Genomic DNA, 26899 nt, shown 5'->3' on the forward strand with positions numbered 1-26899 from the left:
TTGCCAGAGTATGGAAAACATTATTTATGCTCAGGTTGTATTTTAAATGAAAAAAGATCTGTTTGTAACCACGTCATACAGTCTTGCATTCAAGCCTGTTCATTAGTTCCAGCCGTGCATATGGGCAGCCAGCTTGGAAAAAATAATTGTTATCTACAGATTACTTCAGACATGTTTAAGTAAAGACTGTTTATAAAAAATATACAGGGTCTGAGTGCAAACTACAACATGTGTTGAAGGCCCTAGGCCTGCAAGTAGCTTCCCTGTAAGCATGTGCAAGCTGATTATTGTGCACTTTGGATACAATAAAAATTGTTAAGTTGGTGTGCTGCTGCTGAACAGAGCTTCTGACAGAAGCTCTCTTAGATCACTGTCTATTATAAATGTCAACAAATTATTCCCTTGGTTATCTAAGGTTCAGATTTTTTTTTCCCTGTGTAATTTGGTAACTAAGGCTAATTAATCTAACTTAGCTATCTGTACAAGCAAAGTAAATAAACAGAAAACCTTACTTTGGCACTGAAGGCAGCCAACAGAGTACAGCCAAGGGACCAGCAACTTCTCCTAGCCCCCAGGAGAAAATGCCTGCTTGCAAACTGCCTGCTGTGAGCAGTCTGACTGGACCATGCAAATTTCTGCCCTCTGCCCAAGAACTGCTTAGGAAAATGCTATTCAGCTCAAGCCAAAACCGTGCTGTAGTAGCAATTTAATGGTGTAGAAAATTGAGTATCAGGATACTTTCCCTTGAACCGCTTAACTTACTGGTGTGGCTGCCTAAGGGGCTTCCTTTTAGCCTCATGCACCAGTGGAAGAGCCAGGTAAAATCCTGGCTTGCTGCACTTGTCGGAAACATTGAGGTATATGGCACTTATATTTAAATATCTGCTATAGCATCAAATGACAAGTGAAGGAATTAAGTTATTTTTACTGAACTGCCAAAAGATAGCTGTTTTCAAAGTTATTTTAAGGTGATTAGCATTTTTCTCAGGGCTTCTGGATTACTGCTCAGAGTCACCTACTTACCTACGTTGTCTGCACAGGGAGAAAGGGTTTGGCATTCCTGCACAGCACAGCACATGAACTGCTCATTGCTTTCTTAAATATGAATACTACAGCAATAAGGCACTTAGCCTAGGCACTGAGAATGCTGGTCAGTCAGAAATATGACATAAGCAGTGATTTGGAAGATATGTAGCCTGGCACGCTACTCCCCAGCCTGTGCTAGCCTGTGGGTACTGGAAACTCTGCCCTTCCACCAGTCACAGCAGGGATCTTTCCCAGGGTTATCTTGGGATTGGACTGCTCAGGATCTTTTTCTGAAAGTCCATCACTGCAACCTGTTACTGGCTTTCAGTAACTTATCATAGTGTAAACACAGTGAGTCACGCCCAGAGCCAAAATAAATGTCACTTCTAGTCCTTGCTCACAGTTGCATTCTCTGCAAACGATCTCCTGCTGTCAAATGACAAACCTAGTTAAATGTGTTACATTCAATAATACAAGCTTTGAAACAGTTTTCTAACTAACTTTAACGGCAAATGACTAGAGAAAATGAACTTTGAAATAAATATATTTTTGCAGTCCAAGGTAGTGCCTAATTATATTCCAAGGAAGTAGTAAACTCTTCTATCACTGATGAATGGTTGGCAACATCGTTTACTTTAATGGATATATATTACTTTGAACTAAGTCTTTGCCATCTGTTCTACTCCATAATTAGGAATGTAAAAAGAACACATTTCACAATTACATCACAAAAATGTATAATGTAAGTGACTTAAATGCATATGTATGTTCTCTGAACAATGTAGAATGCATCTGTGATGTTTTTCTCATGTTTCAGAAATAAATCAGGATGGACGGAAGGTACTTAGTCATTACACAGTAATTTTCTTCACACTGTCAACTAAGTTCACAGAATTCAGGATGTTATAATGGGAAGATTTTACTGTACAGGCACTTTAAGCAAAATTATATGTGTAGAACACAGGAATACACCCAACAGAATCATTTTAATTTCGGCCTCTTTAAAAGATAAACTTATCAAAATATAGTTACATTTCTGTAAGCATATGCTTCCTGCTGTTTAATGGACAGCTGTGAGATTTTATTTTAATCTCTCGGGATTTATCTGAATGGAGAAACTGAACTAATGATTTATGCAGCATTAGTAATATATTATACCTTAATGCAAATAACAAATCCTGGGAAAAAAACAATGTGCTTGACTCACTAGAACAGTTTGACTTCTTACAATATTTACATGGATTCATACTCCTTTTCACAGAAAATAAATTGAAAAGAATCAATTTTTAAAATTTTATTAAATATTTTTACATATTATCACCTGATTCTCTTTTCACTCACATGGTATTTATTTACGATGTGACATCATCATTGGAGTTACTTTTCATCCTCAGCAGAGGATAATCAAACATGGGTTCAGAATTCAGCAAAAGTGTCATCAGTTGAATAACACCAGGAAAATCTTTATTGTGAATTGGAGTTAATTCGGTAGGAGTTTAGAAACAGTTACACTGATAATTTGTAACAAGTTTTCGGTGATGAGTTATAAAAAAAAAAAGTCAATAATAATTGGATGAAAGCCCTACAAAGAGGTGTATGGCAATTTCTTTGCATGGTGGATACTGTACAAATGGATGTGTCATTTTGTAGATGAAGGAACAATTCACCTTGCAGACTTCAAGGAATGCAGAGATATCTAGTAAGTTTTAAATGGCATATTTGGGTTACTGAAATCTGTCTAGCCAGAGCCAGCATGGAGCATTACTGGAACCTTTTTTACCCATCTATCAATTTACCCAGCTTCTCAGATGGGTAAATTAGCACCAACTCCACAATACTGTGTTGCAAGCTTCTGACTGGCAATTTCCAACACTTGAGCTCCAGTGTTTATAATTATCTCTGCACTCCATTACAACCTGTTGTGCTACATGCCCTAAGATGACAGCCCTTTCTGATGAAATATCAAGTACTGAGCTCAAGGTTGATGAGCGGAAGAAATTCAGAGAGCTCCAATATCTTTGCAGACCTGAGAAGATTATCTACAGGGAAAATAAATAAATAAATAAATAAATGTATATATTTGAACTGTCTGCCTATCTACCTATCAATGTATATAATTTTCTTGTTTCAGAATAAGCAGGATAGACTACTGTGCTTCCTACTTTTGAAGCAGTGAGCCTTCCCAGAAGGAGAGGGAGTGTTAAGCACTTCCTACCACCTTTTTTGGCATTAAAATTGCAATTCTTTCTGTTCCTTTTCTGTGCTTGAGAAGAAGAAAAAAAAAAAAAAAGTTAATTTGCAATTTCCCCATGTACTATGCATCTAAGCTAAGATAGAGGAATATCTCCCACTGCACAAACCAGAACATCCTATGGGTGATAGTGTGCTTCAGAATGCAGTCTATTTCAAAATGCAGTGATGCTGTTCTGCTCTCCTTGCTCCCCTCTCTGACACTACATTTTCCCAGGAATTTTGCTCAAAATGTTATGTATTTCCACTTTGTTCCCACTGATAAAAAGAAAAAAAAAAAAAAAAAAGGAATAAAATAACAACACCAAAAATCACATTATCACTGTTATTTCACTGTGCCTTGTTGGCTCAGAGATTTCCCCGATAAATAATTGGAGATATAGATGCACTCTACATAAAATTTGAAGTTTGTTTTCAGTTTCTTTTATACTTTGTGCCCTAGGGAGACAACAGAAAGAATGAGTTTGGGGGAGGTGCCAGAATGGGGGTTAAAACAGCCTATTAATTTCTTTTCTCACCTAAACAAATTGCTTTGTCAGAAAACAAGGAAGTAGAAGTGATCAGCAAACATATTTCTATGAAGCTTCACTTTCCAGAAGATGTTCTATCTTCCCTCTGAAAAAGCAAGTGTCTGAGCACATACACAAGGTAAGAACAAATATATATTTTGAAGAGGAGGGAGGGAAAATAGAAGAGAGGAAAATGTAAAGCTTGCAAGAATTTTTAGAAATAATGTCCCACAGAATATTTAAACATAGAGTAGATGGAAAGTCAAAGCCATCATGTATCAGAAGTTTTGTCAAAGCTAATGAATGCAGAAGAGCTTCTCTGTCTTTGACCTGATCATTCTTGTTGCACCTTAAACTATAAAGAAACAAGACTCCATAAAAAATCATCTTCCTCAGTCCCATGGCAGGGCTTCTCAGCAGGTGAGCCAGAAAGGATCCATGGTGCACACCAGTCAGATCCCAGCCCTGGGCATGTGGAGAGTCAGAAACCCAGGATATCCTGACATACACTTTCCATCCAACACATCCAAAAAGACTACCAGAGCTCCTTGGAAGGACTGAAGGCTGCCTACAGTACTCAGCAGCATAATACAGATATCCATGATGAGTGAGGATTAGGTAGTTTTGAAACGATAACCAGACTGCAAATATCCACAGGATGCTTTGCTGCACTCATAAACTTTGGGAAAGAATCAAACTGATCATCTGCGTGCAGCTGGGTTAACTTCTGTGAAATTTATGGAGAGAGTTTTTGAACCATATTCCAACTTCCTATTGCTATCTTGTCCTGAGTCTTGTGAAGACAAGCTCAAAGCCTTTCTTCTTCCAACAAACCCTAAATGACATAACATTAAACAATCTAAACTATCTTCCTGGTTCTGCTATGTTCATGTTTCAATAAGTATTTCCATAGAAGGATATCGTGCTCCAATACTGGGTAGAATATTTCAGGTATCAAGTTTCAAGTTAACTCAAACAGAACAGTATATGGGAAATGAAACAAAGTACCACACAAGGAATTACCGCACCATGGCCATTACATGAGTCGTTCACAAGGGAACGAAAAGAGTGTAACGAGTCATACTTTCAGCTTTTGTATAGTTTGTGTTATCTATATATTGGAAAGTACCTCATTCAGATGGTAGTGGAGATTTTGGATAATTCCAAGAGGAATTCTGTCTTATTGTTTCAGCTGGAATGCCATTAGTGGAAAAGGTTGTATCACAAAAGACATTCTGAGTGAGCATAACCTCAGCCCTGGGAATCACAAGGCTCAAGACTGTATCACAGACCGTGAAGAGGGTAATTTACTACATCTTCCTTCTGTTTTTACCTCTGGATCAGCCAAGATACTTGTGTGGGGAACCAATAATCCTGTGATACTATATTGGAAGGGGTCTTTCTAAGGAAGTCAATCAACACAAAGCAATAAATGTCTGAGAAAAAAAAAAAAATCTCCATTAGAGAATAGGGAAAACAACACAAAACAAAAAAGCAAAAACAATCATGTTTACTAGTCACTAATTTCCTTACCATTTGAAAGTCAGAAACATCTGCTGCTGCTCTAAGTGGCATATTGGATAAGTTGATCATTTCTGACTAGAGCAATCATTGTCACTGCACCCAAGAGTATTACCACCAAGCTTAGGGACATATGGATAGCTTGGCTATTTAAAATGGGATTTGCAGAGCAGGAGAATTTTCACAAGTAGCAGCTTACTGCTCTGAAGGCCTCAGATAAATCTCTGATAGGTCATTTTTAATTTTTTTACTTTATTTTATTTTATTATTTTTTTTTTTAGATAGTGCATCAGCAAGGCATATTATCTCTCCAGGTGTTGCACTTTGACTTTTCATAAACAGACTACCTCAGTACTACAGTCTTATGTTTTCCTCAGTCACCAATACAATACCAAGTATCCATTAGCAACTTGTTACTTTGCAAAGAATGATCTTTGAAAATGAACAAAATAAAGGGGTGATGTCAAGCAGCATCATGGACAGGGTAGCAGGAGATCTGGGTCACCTTTTTTGTTTTTGCCATCAGCTTACAAAGGTAGATGTCAAAAGATTCATTCAGTCCTTAGCTTTTGCCTCTATTTCTTTCTTCACATAAGAGAGTGAATCTCATCTTTTTCAGCAAAAGGCACAAACTGAAAAGTGGAAAGGACCCCATTCCTTATGCCATATGTTAAGACTGTCTACTATTAGAAACAAAGACCCATAAAGTGGCTGCGCAGGGTAAAGACTATTACATGCACCAGCAGAGCTACTTGGTCTGTGTTTTCCTATATGCCACAGTCTCCTAGTACATTTCTCTTTTTTCTTGATTGAGACCAATCCAACTTGCTATGTTTAGTGGCATTAACACTCAGGATCTTTTTCCTTGTGCACAGCATCTATGTGTTAGGCATCTGTATCCTGAAGGGGGACTATCTGCTTTTAACTGAAACTTGCTCATTTGCCCAACCTCCACCCAAAATCACCCAACCTGCACTTTCATTTTTCTCAAACTTTTGAGGTTTTAGGCCTGGTGAATAATCAGAGTTGTCTATGGGAAGAGTAATCTATTCTAATTTTTCTTTTAGTCAGACAAAAGCATCTTTTGTTCCAGTCATTTTTCTTGCCTCCATCAAAGGTATGGATCAGAGGCTCTCTTATTTGCATCACTGGCCCACTGTTAACACTTTTTGGTATTCTAGCTCCAGGATCTATGTACCAGGTAAACCCCTACTGATTGTAGGGGTTTACTGACTGTAGTCTCATTACATAGCTATAACAGTAATTGGGTGTTGCTTAGGTTGATATGTGTTGTTCACAAAGGGTTTAATATCTACTAAAGCTTATCTCTCTAGCTTTAAGACTGAAAATACTACTCTCCTTTGAAACTCTATATTCCATTTTTCAAGTCAGTGTTTCTGTTTCTTGCTGAGATATTTCCTACAGAGCATTGTCAAAAGACATAATTTTAAAGTAGGATAAATATGCAGTAATTTATCAATTCATAGAAATATTGTTTTTAAGAACTTACCATAAATCACATGCACCTCATACACTTCCCAGCAGGGGACCCTGACAAGGTTCCAGTGCTGTTGCTGAAATACAGCATTCTAATTAAGAAAATGCTCAAGCTCTGAATTTACTGGAGGTGGTGTTATTTGCATTAAGCCATTTTTTATATTGCAAGAAAAATGTTGATGAAATAGGGAACATTTAACTTCAGGTTTAACAAGAAAAATCTTCCTCATTTGTTCAGAGTGTTGGTCATAGTGACCCTGAAGAAAAGCCTCTTGGAGCTGACAGTAACAATGAGCTCCTGATCACTCCTTTTCATGCCAGTCAATGTTTAATCTTGGAGACTGGTTATAGAATATGAAGAGTTAAAATCCTTACATACAAGTGGCTAGCTTTGTCAAAAGAGCCATTTAAATCCTCCCCATTTCACTTTAAAAAGTGAGTCTGATGATACTCATTTTTTCTAACTCCAAAAGCCACATTTAAAACTCTTCTGGAAAACACAGGTATAAGTCATTAATTTTCAACCAACATTCTGTGATATGTGTTTCAAAGAGGACATGTAAACAATTACAGAGGTTCTTTCTGTTTCATTAAGTCCACACAATTTTATTGCCCTTCTCAGCCCCCTGCCCAACATGTATTGCAGCAATGTAATTTACGTCTTCTTATTTTGAGTCCCATCTCTAACACTACCTCCCCTATTCTGCTGCACCTGAAATGGAATTGTCATGGTGGAGAATAAACAGGATAAACAGATAAACAGGAGTAGCTTTAGCACATCAGAAATCATGATTAACAGTACAAAAAATGACAAGTAAGGCTGCAGTTATATCTTCTATAGTTCCAACAGAATACATTGGACAGCTCAAGAGGTAAAAGAAATGGCTTTTTTCCTTTAGTAAGTTCCATGAGTAAATCCAGAAGGCTCAGAACCTAGTGAAGACTGTGTCAACCATAAATCCATGGGAACTGAATTTGTCTCAACATGCCTTCCTTCATGTCTGTTACCCATGAAAGAAGTGTGACACTGAGTACTCAGTACCAGGGATTTTGGGGCAGAAGGAGTTGGTTTGTGAAACCTTACAACATCACTGTCTCTCTCACCCCCATGGCAGCATCTGTCACACATGAGTTGTACATTTGATCAGTACTGCCATGGAACTACTTCACAGGAGTCAGAAGACTTTATTTCCATGTTGTGTGTAAGAACTACTCACTGAAGGTGAAAAAGCTTTGAGGAAATGGTTGGTACCAACATACAGCCTGGGACAGATTTCTTGAGCAATTCCACATTCCAGCTTTCCAATCCGATGAACCTTGTTTTTCTACAGCCTTTAAGCTAATTAAAACACTGATTGTCTAAGTAGTTACTGAATCTGTTTCCGAAGCTGTTTATGATTCCCCAGTCACTCATTAGAAGGTAACCAGTCATATCTTGATGGCTGTGCTATTTCTGTGTATCTTTACATATATGCAAACTCAGTAATTTTTAGAGGTGTATGTGGAAGCGTTATTTCACCCAGACGCCTTGATTGTATCAATGCTACTGCATGTCTTTAGCTTATTTCCTTCTTATCTTCTGAATTCCTAGCAAATATGTCACATGAATTGATAAGCATACATGAGATCGCAATAAGATAAACTGATTTTCAGAGGGTTAGTTTTCAGTTACTCCATAAAGCTTCATCTTTTACCATGATAGAAGCTGGTCTTTGTGAAATTATGGTAGTCAAAATCATTGATAATCAGAATCACCTGAAAACTTAAGACTTATAATTTAAAGCAGCGAATACCACCTTTTCATATAGTTACAAACTCACTGTGTAGGGGAAAAAAAAGAAGAAAAAAAAAAACAACACTTATACATTGTCACTCCTGCACTTGGGTTGTCATGCTTAACTTGTTACTTACATGGCCAGCCCCGAGAAGTTCAAAATCAGATAAATTTTACATTTTTTAAAGCTGATGTATCATTCCAGGATCACATTAATATTAGTAAAATCCACACATCAAATGATGTTTCACTCTTGCTAAAACAAACAAACAAACAAGCAAAAAAACAAAAAATCTTTTTATTGCATTAAGTTAAAAGAAAAAAAAAAAAGAAGTTAAAAGACAATTAAATGTCTAAGAATTTGGTGGATTATTATCGTGCCATACCTAGTTCTGCTATATAGTCAATATAGGTCAATATAGTCTGCTCAGGCATTCAAATACGAGAATTAAACCATGGGGGGTGAGGGGAGGGGAGAGAAATGAAGAAATCACTGTGAAAAACAACATAACTAGATTATTTCAGTAATTTTTTTTTTCTGTTCTGAAGAATAATCATAAAGAAACTGCTGCTTTCCCAGGTATATGTGCTATTCAAATTTAATCTCTAAATGTCTTTCAAGATATATTATACTACACACTATTCCACAGAATATGTTTCATGCCCCAGTGGTATATGAGGAAAGAAGGCCATGTTTGGGCAGGCATCAGAGTCAGCTGAGCCTATGCCTCACAGCCGTACCAGGAGAAAACAGTGGGAGACTCCCTGATGCAAATCACAGAGTCTTCCTGGAATATATTTCTGGGCATGTGAAGGAGGAAAACAGTCAGAATGGTTATACCATTGGCAAATCATGCCTGACTGATATGATTGCTCTCTGTGATATGACTGAGTCTGTGAATGAGGGCACAGCAGTGCATGTCATTTACCATGTTAACAAGGCTGTGTCCTGCAACATTCATTTATTCTTGTATTGAATAAGTTAGAACATTATGGCCTGGGTGGGTGAACAACTGGGGATGGGTAGCTAAAAATCTGATTGAAGTCCTGCTAGTGGATAATGATTCATTCTCTACATGGAGGTTGGTAACAAGTGGAGTATCACAAGTGTCTAACCTGGGACCTGTTCTGTGAATGTTTCATCAGTGACCCGGAGGAGATATTGGAGTACGCTCTTGTTAGGTTTGCAGATGAGGCTAAGTTGGGGGGAACTGCTGGCAGTAGATCAGGCTGCCTAGAGATGCTGTGCAGGCTCTGTCTTGTCCTTGGAGGTTTTCAGAACAGAACTGGATAAAGACCTGAACTAGTTGGTCTAACCTTAAGTAAACCATGCTTTGAACAGGAGGTTGGACTGCAGAACTCCTGATGTCCTTTCTGAAATGAACTATCCTATGATTAACCCCAGTTATTAGAAATGCTGGTTCTGTTATTTCATTGTAGTGGATGAAATAAACGTCAACATCTTGATTCACATATTGATAAATTTAACAGAGATAACAGGCTATAATAAAATAGTTTAAAAATTCATGCAATGTGTTTTCTTTTTCATTCAAAGTCTATAACAGCCAATTTATGTTAAATCTTGCTTTAATGATTTTGGACACTATTCTCTTATTTGACTATCCTATGACTTTCCAAGATTACTGTCTTTGTAAAAGACTTGGAGAAAGAAAATAAAAGTCATTAAATAATTCCAATTCCCATAAAATGTCAAGCTCCTTATCTTTTCTCTAATAATCACAGGTTTGACCAATTCTGTGGGATACTGTTTTTGAGCAAGCACTTCTTTCTGTTCAATTTTAGCTCAAAATTCAATCTTTGGCAGAGAGGGGAGACAGACACCTCAGGAAAGCAGTTTAATCCACTAGAACAAAATTTAACAGAGTACATCTGTTTGATCCAAGAATTATATCAACATAGATAGAATGGTGTGTATGCAATTGAGTACTGTGTGCAGTTTTGGGTGCTACAATATAAGAAGGATATAAAACTATCAGAGTGTGTCCAAAGGAGGACAACAAAGACAGAGAAAGGTCTAGAGGGTAAGATATATGAGGAGTGGCTGAGATGCCTCGGTTTGCTTAGCCCAGAGCAGAGCAGGCGGAGGGGAGGCCTCATGGTGGCCTGCAGCTCCCTCACGAGGGGAGCGGAGGGGCAGGTGATGAGCTCTGCTTTCTGGGGACAGCAACAGGACCCGAGGGAATGGCATGGAGCTGTGACAGGGGAGGGTCAGGCTGGGTATTAGGGAAAGGTTCTGCATCCAGAGGGTGGTCAGGCACTGGGACAGGCTCCCCAGGGAGGTGGTCATGGCACTGAGTCTTTCTGGAGTTCAAAGAAGCTTTTAGACAATGCTCTTAAGATATATGGTTTGCTTTTTGGATGGTCCCATGTAGAGCCAAGAGTTGGACTTGATGATTCTCGTGGGTCCCTTCCAACATGGGATGTTCTCTGATTCAAAGCAGAAGGACAACTATGGTAACCATGGTTATCACACTTAAAGACAAACCTTCAGTATGCTCAAGAATAGTTAAGTGACACCCCACTAGCCATTAATTATCACATATACCTAATAATAGTATGTCACATGGGAAAAAAACTAACAATAATAATAAGAGCTAGACTGACTATGCTACACAGTCTAGTTTGCTAAGACATTGCTAGCCCAGACTCTGGCAAAAGGATTCTAGTAATCTTTCTAAACGTCTGCTCTCCAGGTACAGATATAACAACACATGATATGATCATACATATACACTGAAATGATTTCAAATATACTAGACCTTTGTCAAGACTGCTATTCACTATCTTGAATTATCTGAAAGCCTGAATATGTTTTGGATCAAGCCACTTATTATCAACAGGGTGAATTAAGTATAGACTGTAGTCTCAAAATGTCCTTGCACCTGCAGATTGAAGTCAGACTCTCAATATTAATGGCTAATATTTTGATAGGTTATCTCTGGGTGTGTGTGCATATGGGTGTGAAAGATTTTCAGAACAAGTTCACAAATCTTCCATCATGGTTAGAAGTTGAAGTGTGTTGTACCAGTACAAACTCTACCATTATTTTAAACTCTAGTTTAGTTTCTAGTTATATTTCTAATCCTTTGCTTCTGCAAAATCATTTCAAATGTTTCCAGCATCATCAAATGTCTGTCCTTCACAACATAGATAAAAAATAATGCTTTAGTAATGCGGTAACCTAAACATGATTTTTTTTCTGAGATAGAGGGCATAAAAGTGGTGGTACATTTTTTACAGGCATTACAAGTTATGTCACCAATGTTACTCCTATTATTTGCAAAATAATTCCCACTATAGATAATGCTATCATATTCATTTTACTTATTTTTTCCATCAAACTATAAAACATTTAATCATTCACTGAATTCCAAGATTATCAGCAATTTCCAAATATTTTTTTTTCATCCTAATATTTTTCATCCAAATATTTTTCATCCTAAGATGTGTATTGATAATTACCAATTGCTTTTACATGGAACAATGGAGGAGTGTTCTGTGTTCTACAGCCTACAAAATCTATTATCAAAAGACTTTTTCTTGGGCTACCAAGAGCAGTCTCTTGTTACCTACCATTATATAACTTTTTTTTCTTAAAATGATTTAACAGTAGTTGGTTTTCTGCTCCCACAAAAGACTGTACCGGAGAATCATTTAATTCTTGAAAACTTTCTAATTTGTAGTCTAAATTGATTAATGATCAGCTTTTATCTTGGGCCATCAACTCACTTTTCTTTTCCCACTTGAAATATTCATAAGAATCATTCAAGCCTTCCTTAGACTTTCTTTGGCTACCTAAATTTGACATGCTTTTGTATTTTTTCCCGTACAGCAACACTTCATTTCCACACTTACCCCTGTAGGCTGTATTTGAGCCTCACTGAAGGTGACTGACTGTAGCATGATGTTATTCCACATTAGACACTAAGAACAGTAAAAATGCCTTATAAATGGTTGGTGGAAAAAGAAAATCATTCAGGACTCCAAGTTCCACAAAAACAGAAAGTTAATGAATCACAATCACCTGTAAAAAAATCTGAATTGCTGAATTCTGATACCCATAAAAGTACTTTCTGTGGTGTAATTAAATTACTGTTCTTGACTGGGAGAAACAGCATAAAGTAGAAGACAGTATTTGCATTAGTTTTTATGCTCTTGTACTTTTTTTTCCTTAAAAATCATTCTCGGAAATTTTCCTTTGCAGGATGATGTTACATTGACTATTGAGGCTTAGCAATCTTTAACATTAACCTGGGCTACAAAAGGCAGTATCAAAGCCTTATAAGAAAAAATATTGCTGATGTAAAGGAATATTCTCTTTCAAAGTTATTGCTGAAGCATATTTCCTTTTCCAGTCAGCTTTCCTAGAGTGGGACACTATGCCTTGCACTAGCTGCAAAATTTTGGTCTATGGCACTTAGGTAACAAGACTGCTCCTACAGTCAGAGCAGAGATATACATCTTTACAGGGCAGTTCAGTAGGTGCATAAAATATGTGCCCTAGGCTTTCTCTAAACTTTAAAATAAAATAAAATAAAATAAAATAAAATAAAATAAAATAAAATAAAATAAAATAAAATAAAATAAAATAAAATAAAAATAATAAAAAAGACACTTTTAAAAGTCCACTTCTTCCATCTATCTACCACAAATTAGATGAATCTGATTTTCTTTTTTTTTTTTTTTTTTCCTTTTCTACCACTTTTTACAATGTATAGGAAACAGGACTGTATCATGACCTGAACAGGAGTGTAAATTAGCAGTTGTTCCAAAATAGTAATCTGAGAAGCACAAGTGTAACTCCAGCACAGTTCAGATCATAATTTTGCCCCCGGTGATGAGTAACTCCCATACTTTCAAAATGAAACAGTTTGCAAACCACCGAAACTACAAGCCAAAACTTGCTAGGTTGGCATGTCATCAGAAGAGCTGTTGTGGGAAAGTGCTTAGGGAATATAAATCTGCCAATCTATCCTTTTACTTTTAGTAAATCACATCTCTGATGGTGGCCCTAATGTTAACTTTTTTTTGCAGTAACGCACATGAAATGGATATTCTTACCTAAATAACTGAATTCAACTAAAAAGCCCCAAATTTTCTGAGGCTACATGCTCAAATATACCTGTTACTATTACAAACACTAATTCTCGTAAAAATCATTTTCTCCATTGAGAAGTCCTTCCATGGCAGAATAGTAAACAGTGCAGAAATTATACACAACATAGTCTGCACATTTAATTCATTATAATTACATCAGGGGCTTTTGGACAACTCTCCTCCTACATTTGGCAGTATATAGACTGTGCTCTGTTGCTTTAACTTTGAATTTTGCAACACTCCACATCTATTTGGTGTGTACCCCAGAGTCAGCTTAAAATGTACAAAGCTTTCATCAAAGTTGGCTTCAATTTCTATTTCAAGTTCTATTTTAGAGAAAAACTTTACTTCTCTTTTTAAAACTTATATATATATATATATATATATATATTATATATATATATTTGTGCCTTAGGGGATTATTTGTAGGAACTGATGCTGATGATGAATCTATGTAATTAGAAAATATGTCTTCATTTTTGGCAAATTACTAAATCCCTACTCCTCCTCTTCCACTAAAAAATGAGCTGTTTAGAAATGAAACATTAGAGTATTTACCAAAACAATTACACTGCATATAGAGACCATAATCAATATACTTTATATACATAAAATAGCTTTTACTTCTTTCTGATTTGCCAGCTAGAATTCATTAACATAACTGACATCCATCAAAGGTAAATTCCAGAACACAGCAATGGTCTACCAAAATACTATTCTGAGGAAAAAGGAAATATATACATATATATATATGTATATATTATATATATTCCATGTATATGTATATATAATATATATTCCATGTATAAGATAAAGATATTCAAATCACAAATCACTAAATAAATTTCCCAAATTGCTACACAAATCTGGTAGCCTTCTATCATGGGGTTACAGCATTAGCAGATAAGGGAAGAACAACTGACCTCATCCGCCTGGACTTGTGCAAAGCACTGTCCCCCATGATATCCTTGTCTCTAAATTGGAGAGAAAGGGATTTCACAGATGGACCACTCAGTGGGTAAGGAATTGGCTGGATGGTCACACTTGAATTGTGGTCAACAGCTTAGTGTCCAAATGGAGAGCAGTGATGACTGGTGTTCCTCAGGGTTCAGTACTGGGACCAGCACTGTTTAACATGTTTTTTGGTGACATGGAGAGTGGGACCAAATGCACCCTCAACAAGTTTGCCGATGACACCAACCTGTGTGGTGCAGTCGACACACTGGAGAGAAGGGGTGCTATCCAGAGGGACCTGGAGAGGTGGGCCTGTATGAACTTCATGAGGTTCAACAAGGCCAAGTGCAAGGTCCTGCACCTGGGCCACAGCAATCCCAAGAACAAATATGGATTGGACAGAAGCCCTGAGAATAAGGACTTGGGGCTGTTGGTTGATGAGAATCTCAACATGAGCTGGCAATGTGCACTTGCAGCCCATAAAGCCGACCATATCCCGCACTGCTTCAAAAGAAATGTGGCCAGCAGATTGAGGGAGGGGATTCTCCCCCTCTACTCTGCTCTCATGAAACCCAACCTGAAGCATTGCGTTTAGCTCTGGGGCAGCCAGCACAAGAAGGACATGGACTTATTAGAACAATTCCAGAGGAAGCCACAAGGATGATCAAGGGGCTGGAGCACCTCTCCTATGAAGAAAGGCTGAAGGAGTTGGGGTTGTTCAGCCTTGAGAAGAGAAGACTCTGGGGAGAACTCATTGCAGCTTTCTAGTACCTAAAGAGGGCCGACAGAAAAGCTGAGGAGGGACTTTTTGTCAGGGAGTGTAGTGATAGGACAAGGAATAATGGTTTAAAAAAAAAAAAAAAAAAAAAGCAGATTTAGATTAGATATGCAGAAGAAATTCTTTATTCAGAGGGTGGTGAGTCACGGGACTGAGTTGCCTGGAGAAGCTGTGGATGCCCCATCCCTGGAAGTGTTCAAGGCCAGGCTGGATGGAACTTTGGGCAACCTGATCTAGTGGGAGGTGTCCCTGCCCATGGCAGGGAGGGAGGGTGTAATTAAATGACCCTTCCAACCCAAATCATTCCATGATTCTATGAAATTATAAATTATTTCCTTGCAGGTCATCCCAATGTAATATCTGAGGAGGTTTCTCTACTTAAAATTTATCAAATGTAAAGTGATAACATTATACACAATAAATCAATCTGTTTTAAACATGAAAGTCCTGCATCATATAATAAGAGTTTTAAATTAGGAGGTCATAATGGAAAACTATCTCTTCAGGAGGACATCCATTCCTACAAATGACAGTGAAGGAATATGTTTTTGTGTTCTAAAATCTTAAACTCCATGGAGTACAAGGGCCTGGCTTAAAGGTGCTAGGACTTAATGACTCCAGGAAGGTCCTGATTCTGATTTGTGCTTTAAAGATCAGCTGAGAAACTGAAAAAAGGAACAGAGAGGACAAATATCACACACACACAATTTTAAAAGAATATACAATAGAATTACACTAAAACAGATCATTTAGATTAAATGAATAGTAAAGGAAGGAAGCTTGACGTGTTTAAAACCAGAGCTAGAGAGACCTATGGAAAGGATAAGTTACAGTTGCTCTTGATAGTGTCCCAGAAGGTCTCTTTGCCATATTCTGGTTTTAATACTGAGAATAAATATTATTAAAATGCAAGTACTGAGAAGAAGAGGAAGATGATTTGGACAGAAGGTGCTCATATACAACCTTGTGCTGAGAACCTGCTAAAGTGAAAAGATTTCCGGCATTAATACATGAAGAAAGAGATCTGTCTTTGACAGGGGAAAATAAACAGCAAAACTTCCATGCTGAAACATATAATGGGATGAGGGAAAAGATGGAAGAAGGAAGCACAAACCCTGTGAAACCAAAAATACAGTTCACAAGGTTCACAAAACCTCAAAACAAAACAACACAAGGTTTGCCCATCCCTTACTATTACTCATCTATGAGAAATGTTCATCCCTGACCTCCAATAAATCTTCCTCCCTGTGAAGTTTCTCCTTCTGCTTTTGGATACTGTGCTTTCTGCCAGGCTGCTACACAAACGTGTTTTGAGGAATCTTTATTCTAATTCTGAGAATGAACATACATCTGCCAAAAGAAGAGGTGACTTTACAAGATGCATAAGTTTATAAAGAGAACACAGACAATGTGCTACATCAAAACACAACTAAATCCTGCAACAAACTAATTTCCAGCAGCCACCACTGAAACATGAAGCATGATTTTTTTTTTTTTTTTTTTTTTTTTAGGCTGATGACTGAGTTTTGTTCTCCCAAAAGGTAAGAAAAAAATATTCCAGTAGCTGGAATATTTTCCAGCATTCCCAAGGAGACTGACAATTTACATTTGTTTTCTTTCACCCCCCACTCTCTCAACTCTGTGCTACTTTACAAGCTCAGAAAATCTAGAAGTGCTATAATAGAAAAAGTACAAGCAGAATAAATTTCTGTGTACTCATGATCATGTTTTATATACAAAAATTGATTTTCCTTTTGACCCATAGTTTTCTGGACCTAACTTTCAGTTGTATCTACTGTTCTACACTAAAGACAGCACAGAGCTGTATCACCCTGCAGGAAAAACTAGGGTAGAAGGAAACACATTGTTTCCTGAAGCTCTACATTTGCATTGGAGACATTGGGTGTGATTTGTGACACCCTAAGCATAACACATATTTCCTTTCAGCATGATCAGCCACTTCTGGCTGTGTGTCTGTGGGGGAGAAGGTATGATTACATTTACTCCTGCCTCTATTCCTTTGAAATACTTCCATGAGACTGAACCTGCACATTCTTCAGTACAGCAGTTGCAGTCCTGGACTGTCACAGCCTAACTATACAGAAAGTCTGGAATGGAGTGAAAGGGAACAATTTATTCCTAAATAAATAAGGAACGGGTTAGTACATGATTTTTCCTTCAACATCATGTTTCCTTCTAAAACAACAGATTTTGCAGACATGATAGAATGCTTACCATTTTCCCTCCAAAGTCTTGTTCCTAAACATATTAGAAAGCAACCTGATACCAAACTTCATTAGTGTTAACTTGGAAACTCTCTAAAGCAGCCTTATATTCCAGCTTAGTAATAATGAGAAAGGGTGGAGTCACATACTATTTAAACAACAAAGCAAACTGTAAGCTATGATAAATAAATGCCTGAAAGAAAACACCCTGACTCCACCTTTGTCTGATTCAAATGAAAAAATACCAGTTTCAACCAAACCACAAATGCACACATACACACACAAATACACACAAACAATGCCATTCTAAATTCCATGATTTGATGACTGAAGCATTTTGAACAGGTGAATTACTTCATCAGTAAAACTGCTGTCCTTTGAATGATACTCAAAATATTTACAGGACTTTTTTTTTTTTCATTAATCTGCTAAAAAAATGAAAAATTAAAAAATATAAGTTTCAAAAATTAATATCACTATGTGTTCTTAAAAATCCTGTGAAAATGCATTTTGTATTTTTTCTATTGTGTTACATGCTACAGTTCTTATGGCTTGCTTTTCATACAGTTCATGCCTTGCTTTACTGATAGGTTCTTTGTTTTTTTGTGTGTGATTTTTTTTGTTTGTTTGTTTTTCTCTATCAGCAAAGAGCAGCTACTTTAGCTCTTCATTTTATTCCCTGTTGTCACTGTCCTTCCTTTAGTTTTTGCATGCTTTATGTCTCCCATGTAAACAAACAGGCCAAATATTTTGCTTCACTCTTCAACAAATTCCTTGAGTTTCTCCTCCTTCTTGACTGAACATGGCCAGAAAACTGAAAATTATCTGTCTTCTGAACCACAAGCTGTAAACTCACAATGTAGCTGCCACTCTCCTGAAGCCATATAGAAATAAACCATAAGAATAGCCAGACCAGGTAAAAGCAAAGATATTTTTAGCCTGGTATCCAGTTCCCAGCATTGGCCATTAGCAGATGCATAGAGAAGAGCATACAAACAGGGCAAACTTTGATTATACATCCTCTACACATTCTCCCAGCCTCCAGCAATCTATGACTCATAGATTTCCTGCATGATCATGTCTTCTATCTCCAAAGAGGCCAAAGAGGCCTAGGGAGATGAAGAACCAAATACAACTCAGAACTTGCTGATGAGACACATCTAACTTGAAAGCAAGAAAGGAAGCATATGTATAAAAGGGTTAAAATATCAACAGTAGTTGTAAAGAAGATTGTGTTAGGCACTGAAAGCAGTCTAGCCACAGAAGATAGCGGTCTAAACCTACTTTGCAAATTAGCTGTACAGAGCAACAGGTTGCCACTTCCAGATATACACACACAAAGAGTCCCTAACTCATTTCAGTTACAATCAGGTGTTTGATAAGCTTAAATAGTAGGTTTCACTATCCCTTTTGACTGGAATAGGTTAGAGAATACTCACACTAGCCAAATTGCAGATCCAAAGTCCAGTTGCACTCAGAAGAGAGGCAGTCAGCTTTTCAACTGGCATAGGTAGACATGGCAAGTGCTACCCACAACAGTATAGGGCTAGAAACGAGAAAAGATGTACCCTGAGCCACCTGAAGGTACAATGATTCCCAGTTATTCATCATCACACTGTCACCAGAGATTACCACGTGTACAGTTCTGCAAAACATAGTGCTGTAGTAATGGACAGAATCATTCTCTTGTTGGTAAAATGAAGGCTTGTTTGCCTTATGAAATGCAGGTGTCACTAGCAGAACAGAATTAATGCTTTTCCAGGACAGCACTCCTTTATAAATTCTGTACTAAACTGGGTGATATTCCTCCTAGTCTGTCAAAAAAAAAAAAAATGGCTAAATGACTTCACATTTTTAAATAATCTGTTTGAAATAATTTAGCTGATTTTGTCAAAAGAAAGTAGAAAATGCTCACGGGAACTTCCAGCTGAACTAGAGGGTAGGATAAACCATAATGGAAGGCAATGGTATGCATCTAGGAAGCAATAGTAGGGTGCCTTCTGCTTCAACAGTTGCAACACTCCTATCTACACACACCTATCTGCAACCATGATGTCATAGACAAGCGAGCTTCACATGGGAATTTTTACTTAAATCATTATCAGTTAATACAAGGTTTTGATCATTAATGTGGATATTGAGAAAAAGGGGGAAAAAAAAAAAAAAAAAAAAAAAAAAGGAAAAAAAAAAGAGAGAGAGAAAGCATAATTAGATAACACTTAGGGAAATACATCTCCTTGCCTTCCCCAAGTTCAAGTTAAGCCAAACATTTATGCTCCCCAGCTGCTAATGGTAATTACTCTGACATACATCATGGGTTACAACATTCAGTCTGTCCCAGTTCCTCCCTTGAAGTGCTGGGGGAAGTTGGGGTTATATGTTCAATGTTTCTGCCATTCTGTGCTTACTGGTTTCTGTTTGATGCTCTTGGTTTCTAACATTTTCTCTGAGACACTTTGCTTCTTGCTGATTTTCTTCTGCTGCATTTTGCTTATTACTGGTTTTCATCTCGTGCATTTTGCTACTTTAGATTTTCCTTCCTTTTTTTTTTTTTTTTTTTTTTTTTTTTGCTACTCCAGACATTTTCCAACATTCTTTCCATCTGCATGTCTCCAGCTATGCCTCCAGCCTGTAGTGGCTACCACTTTCTTTCTCAAATATGTTTGAGCATCATGTATTCCCTTGACTGACTGAAGTTTTGGTGTGAGATGGGTTGTTCAGATAGATTACAGAACAGCTGGAACTGACTGTGGCAGACACAGAACAGTTCATGGTTCCTCACATGCAAGTCACATCTGCAGCCCCTTGCTACCAAGATCCTGAAATTTATGCCCAAAATACATGGCTGAGGTAAAACACCATACTTATATTAGATTACTAGATTACTTTTAGTATCTGTGTGAACTTCTTTAAAGAGCAACTCATTTAATGTCTTCAAATGATGTTACATCATGTCATGAAATCATCTTCAGAAACACAGGAAACATCTTCAATAAATGGATTTTTTGCTATATATAGCAAGTGATTTAAAGAAGGGTATGACCTCAAGAAGCTTCAGGTAGACAATGAAAAAGGCCTCCAACACTCACAGCTGCACTAGAACAAGTGCGTTGCTTTATCACTTTGATAGTCTTTGAGCAAGAAAACATATCCCACTGTTTAGACCCCAATGGGGTCTATAAAAACTTGTGTGTAGTACTGGTTCTTCCCTAGACTGATAAATTTTTATGTGGTGGGAAAGGCAAGCAGGCATCACCAACTGAAGACAAAAATATAGCTGGAAACACCTGTGAGGTGACTGGGGGAAGACAACAAAAATATTATATATTGTTTCTGCCAGTGCACTGTCCCATCAAGACATTTTAGTCACAGCTGTTTGGGCACCTTGTTTATTTATGAGAGAGATGAAGCAAGGAAAGGGGAAAGATGGCCTGCAGAAAGGGTCCAAGACTTTCACAGATGTGGAATGTTTTTCACAGGTCTGGTGTTACCTCTGTCACCCTAAGTCCTTTCCTTACAAACCTTAACTTTCAGGTCATATCCTAGTCTATACCCTACATATCTGAGACACCAAGCATAAACCTAGATAATCTAGCAAACCCTATGCCAGTTTTTTTTTTCTTTTTTTTTTTTTTTTCCTCTTTTCAAAAAGCTGGTTCTGTTGAACCATTCATCATTCAACAGAAAGCGTAGTTAGTTTTGTCAAGCAATTTGTCCTGAATGTTGCCTTGAGCTATATCTGTATTTAGATAGATAAGTATTTAAACCATTCTGTTCAAACTACAGAACTTTTTTTTATCCTTCTATTTGAGCATCTCAATTTTTGCAGCTAATGGCAAAGATGCTTTTTAACCTTTCTTACTTCAATTATATATTTTACTTAACCTTAAGGATAAGGTCATTTGACTGTTGAAACAGTCCTTCTGAGGAATGCAGTTCCTGAAAATGGATGTGAACTTGCTTGAGTGTCATGAAACATAACATTTGGACTTCATTCTTGCAGATGGACAGGACCTGAAGCTGTTAGGCAAAATGAAGCCCCATTGTATAAGTCTGTCCTCTTCCTTTTTTTTTTTTTTTCTTTTTTTTTCTTTTTTTCATAATGCAGGTGTCATGAGCAAGGTAAAGTCATGCTTTTCTGAAATAACACTTCTTTAATGACACTTCTGCACAGTAGAGCACATCAACTTTTGCACAGTTACGAAATCTGGGAATCAAAGGTTGCAGTGTTGTTGGAATTTGAGGTTTGGACAAACAAACTTCCTCCTACTGATTTGTGGCATGTGAATGGCGTACTTCAGGTCTTCCTTCACAGAAGAAGAGTACAAAAAGCTCACCCACAGTGAAGGATGGGGTACATTACTTTTCTGATTACACAGCATATTCTACCATATTCCTTCAATATCTTCAAATTTGATAATTCAGAAGAAATACTTTATGACACAATAAGTATTTGAAACTTAGAGACATTTCCCTTGTGGGGTAACTTTTAATATGGCTACCAACCAAGCACTTCTGAAGCAGTTGCAATAAACAAAGGAGTCCAACCCTTACCTAATTGGCTAGCACATACTTTCAGGCTCCAGAATTGCAAAACATGTCACATATCAACAACAGGCCAAGTCATCAAAAACTCCATCTCCCAAAAAGAAAAATCTTGATGGATGGAAAATGTTTAGAACCACTGGAGGGAGATTTGGAAGAAAAAAAAAAAAATGGGTAAGGATGAGCTAAAGGAGCAGTGGTTGCCCTCATGGCTCAACAAAGGATTTCAGAAAAGGGTGAAACGATGCATTTCTGAGATTACCTCCCAGTTAAAAAAGAATGAGTTCCAACACAAAGCTAAAAGTAAAAACATACAGCCAACAATGAAGTGCTGGACCACAGTAGCTTTGCCTTAAATAATCTCTTACTTCCCACTAAACAACACTTTAAAATATGGTTCTACAGCAACTGAAGTAAATCTAATTACTGTCTGTTGCTGCCTTTACTTTTCATGAATTTCTTCCCTATTGGTAAAAGAGCAGGCACACCAGGAACCATCAGAATCAAAAGCAAATTAATAAAATTTTACACTTGCAATGCAGAGTCCTGAAGTAGTAGGCATGGTTGGTAGTGGACCCTTGGTCCATTAGTATATAATGCTCATCCTGTTAGGGTATGATGACACACTAAAGTCACATACCTAATGGATTCTAAATACAAAACAGATTCCTGCCACCTTGTTTCTTTAAGAAGGAAGCAGTAAGTAATGTCTCCTGCTTCTGCACACTAAGTAGTAGAGGTATGTGATTTAATACTCAAGTGTATCAGACTGTGCTTGAGAGATCAGATTTCAATCTTCCTTCATAAATGATGAAAGTTGTTTTGTTCTTGGACTTTGTTACTAACATTATTATGGCATTTAGAGGTTTGAAGTTAAGAACAGACTCATTACACTGACAACTAGTCTAAGAGAAATGCTTTTCCATTCACTTCTAATGTATTCTATGAATCCTTATCATACTCTTAAAGCACATCATGCCAGTTTGTATGATGTTACACAGCAGATCTCAATGTGTTATGACATACTGTTATCTGCAACATGCAATCCTAAAATCAGAGCAGGTAATGAAAATGCATTTGTTCTTTATATAATCCTTTCACTGATCATTATTTCCCTTTAGAACGCAAATTTCAGCAATATGGGTAGGCATGGACACATACAAATAAACATATAGTAATAAGAAAAACAAAATGAAATGAGCAATACAATCTAATTTGAATACTGAAAATAAAACTGAAGCCTAGTATAAGACATTTGACTATACCCATTTAAGTCTGTTTTTCAGAAATATGACCCTCAATGTTGATAAGTCCTTGTTCTGTTCCTTCTTTGTCCTTGGTATATAGGGAAATAAAAAATCCATTTGCTCCAGCAAAATAAAGTGTGGAGCGGAAATCATATGAAGCAACAGGACAGTGAGACCGCAAGTGAATAGATGCATCTGAAATGGCCTTATTTAAATCTTCCCTATGGCAATGGCTTTGAATTCACTGGAGAAAATCCAGGGCATGAGAAATTAGAAATGGGCCTGAAATCCTTGTCAGGCTTTGTGAGAACACATGCAGAAGTGTCCAATGATATGACAACAAACAACAGCCGACATATAAGCTTCTCCTCTGTGAATTATTAAAGGTGGCCTGGCAGAATTAATATTATTAAGACTGCTTAATACTGTATATTTTGCCTCTTTTCAGCTGCATCTAACTTAAAGAAACTACAACTGAACCAAACTTAAAATGTAACTAAGATATATTCACTTAACATAAGACTTATTATTCCTATGGAAAATCTCAACTGAAATGATTCAGCCTTGAGATCATTTTACCTTGATGATCTTGACCTGAAAATTGTAGCAGATATATCCACAAATGCATCAGCCATCTTTGCCACATCAGCAGTGGACTCCTCGGTGGTAAAGCACAGAACTTAAATTAACAAACATTAGATTTTAATCTGTTGGCTCAAGTCCGTAAATGTCCTCAGACAGGTACCTTCTGGATGCCTAAAAATGGACTTCAACATTTACATCGTTAGCTTAGATCTTGAATTTCACAAAAAATTTTGCTTTCATGAAATGATATGAAAAGCAACAGTATGGCAAGCGATACAACATTGCCTCACTCCCTTCGTTTTGACTACAAGACAGATTAAGAAATTAGTAGTGTTCAGATCTTAAGTACAGAGGTACTACTCTCAGCCCATATATTTCACAAACTTTCAAAATGTAGGAATTTATTATTTATTAAATTTATTATAATAAATTATATTTATTAATTTATTTATTATTTATTAAAGTTCCTCACTTTTTTGTTTGTTTGTTTTATTTTAAGTATTAGTAATACAGGTATACATAATTTCCCTGCAGACAGATGGAAAGGAATATTAACTAAATATGGAATCAAGAAATGTAAAACAAAAGTTAAGATCAAGTAACAATGGAATTTAAAATAATAGGCAGAAAAAAAAAATCATGGTCAATGGGACTTGATGAGAGATTTGTTAATAAAAATCATGAGTAAAAGAAATCATAGTTCTTGTGTCTGTTGCTATGAAGAGGTAGGAAGAATATCAATTACACCAGAAAAGGCAGATGACAAAATTATTATTCATGCAGGAAAAGGCAGAGGTTTTCAGCATTTATCTCTTTTCTATATTTGAAAAAAAGCTAAACATGTCTTTGTACCATAAAATAATGGTGAAATATTTCCTTTTCAAGATTAGCTAAGGATGATGTTAAAGAGAAGCAACTAGAAATAATTGCTGCAAAGTAAATAGGCCTGGATAACTTTCTGCTTGTTGGAATTTTCTTTGCCAATGCTTCAAAGAGGTAAATGTGATGATCCAAGGCAAACTAATATAACAGCTGCAACAGCTCCACAAATTAAAGGGGGAATTGTTAATGCATATTACTTTATCCCATCAAATGATCAATTCCATTTGTATTTATATGGCCTAAATTTATATGAGAGCAGCATACCATTGTGCATGTTCCAATTGGTTACCACTATGAAAACCTGGCTTATACCTCATTGAAGTATTTTGGAAAGCATTTATCAGGAAGAATGTAATCAAAATGACATACTTCATGACTAGTTCACCTAATCCTCATGAATGAAGGACAGAGAGGTTCTGTAGGTAAGGAGACACAAAACTATACATAGATGACCAAACTGCGTAGTAACAGAGGCCACGTTTCTTAGAGAAAGTGCTAAATACATCACCTTCTGACCTTAGTTGAAACTGTCAACACAGACTTTCACACCTGTACATTAAATACAGATTCTGAGCTGCTAAACAGTTTCTGGATCAGTACTGCAACCAAAGTCTGCAGAAGTAGAATATGGTTAGCTGCCCTCCTCTATGTAGGAACATACTGTAGTGCTTGGCATTGGTTTTCTTCTCCGATCTCATCTAGAAAGAAGTTTTAGTCATTATTTTCTAGTATAAGCAGTTCTGGATATACCTTCTCTGACTTCTCTACTCGCTTTCTTGCAGTCCAAGGCCATTCACATTCTTTCCGTTTCCACCTTCATCAACCTAACAATTATCCATAGCTTCTAATTCAGTGTCAGCTAAAACACATCTTTAGCATCATTTTCAACACTGCTACAGACTCTTTCAACACTTTTTTTTTCTGTATCACTATCTTAAATGCGGTCAACTTGGTTCCTTTTCACCTCACACAAAATATACTATTTATATCTTAGTATAACAATGTTCTTTTATAAATATTATATATAGATAAATAGATAGATAGATAGATAGATAGGTAGATAGATAGATAGATAGATAAAAATGACATGTGGACCAGGATAAATTGCCCACTATTGCTCCATCACACAAGACTACCCTAACAAGGAGGGACATATTCAGAATGTTTAAACAGTGATTTCACTTGGAATTTAGATTCTCAGAGTTCAAGAATAATTAAAGCTGCCTACCCTCAAGAATCACTTTACTGTTGAACATGTCAAACAGCAAAAAAAAATATTAGGAAAAATTCCATTTTGTTGCCCATGAAAAACTACGCACTCCTTGCCTCACAGGGTAGGTATAGTCAGAGCACCATTAGCCTGGTAACCGGAAGACCTTCCAGGAAGGTTACAGGTGTGCCTCTCCTTAATGCCATGAGTCTAGAACCCATATCTTCCCTTCCTTTGTAAGCGTCCTCACCACTAGGGTATTTTAGTGCTTTCACAACAGGGTGACATTTCATTCCCATGTGGATGTGTGGTGGTTTTACCGTGCTGGGCAGCTAAACACTACAACCGTTCTCTCGCTCCCCCTCCTTAGATGAGAAGGGGGAGAAGTAAAGCAAAGAACAACTCACGGGTTGAGATAAGGATAATTTAATTAAAGGGAAATAATTATAATAATTAAATAAAGACTACCATGAACTAAACAATTTAACTAAGGGGAAAAAAAAAGGGAAAGGGGAAAAGGGGGGGGGGGAAGGGAAAAAAAGGGAGGAATACAAATAAATAAAACAAATGAAGGCTATGTGGAAGTGCAGAGGAAAGAAATTACTCTCTACTTCCCACAAATGAGCGATGATTGACCACGTCCTTGAAGCAGGGCCTCAACGCACGTAGCCAGTGTTCGGGAGGAGGACCGACGTTTTCACGAGAGCCCACCCCTCCCCTCTTCTTCCTGTTTCCACCTTTTATTGCTGAGTGTGACATCACATGGTATGGAATATCC

Source organism: Netta rufina (assembly GCF_964035555.1).
Source record: "Netta rufina genome assembly, chromosome: 1".
In the NCBI taxonomy this organism is placed as follows: Eukaryota; Metazoa; Chordata; class Aves; order Anseriformes; family Anatidae; genus Netta; species Netta rufina.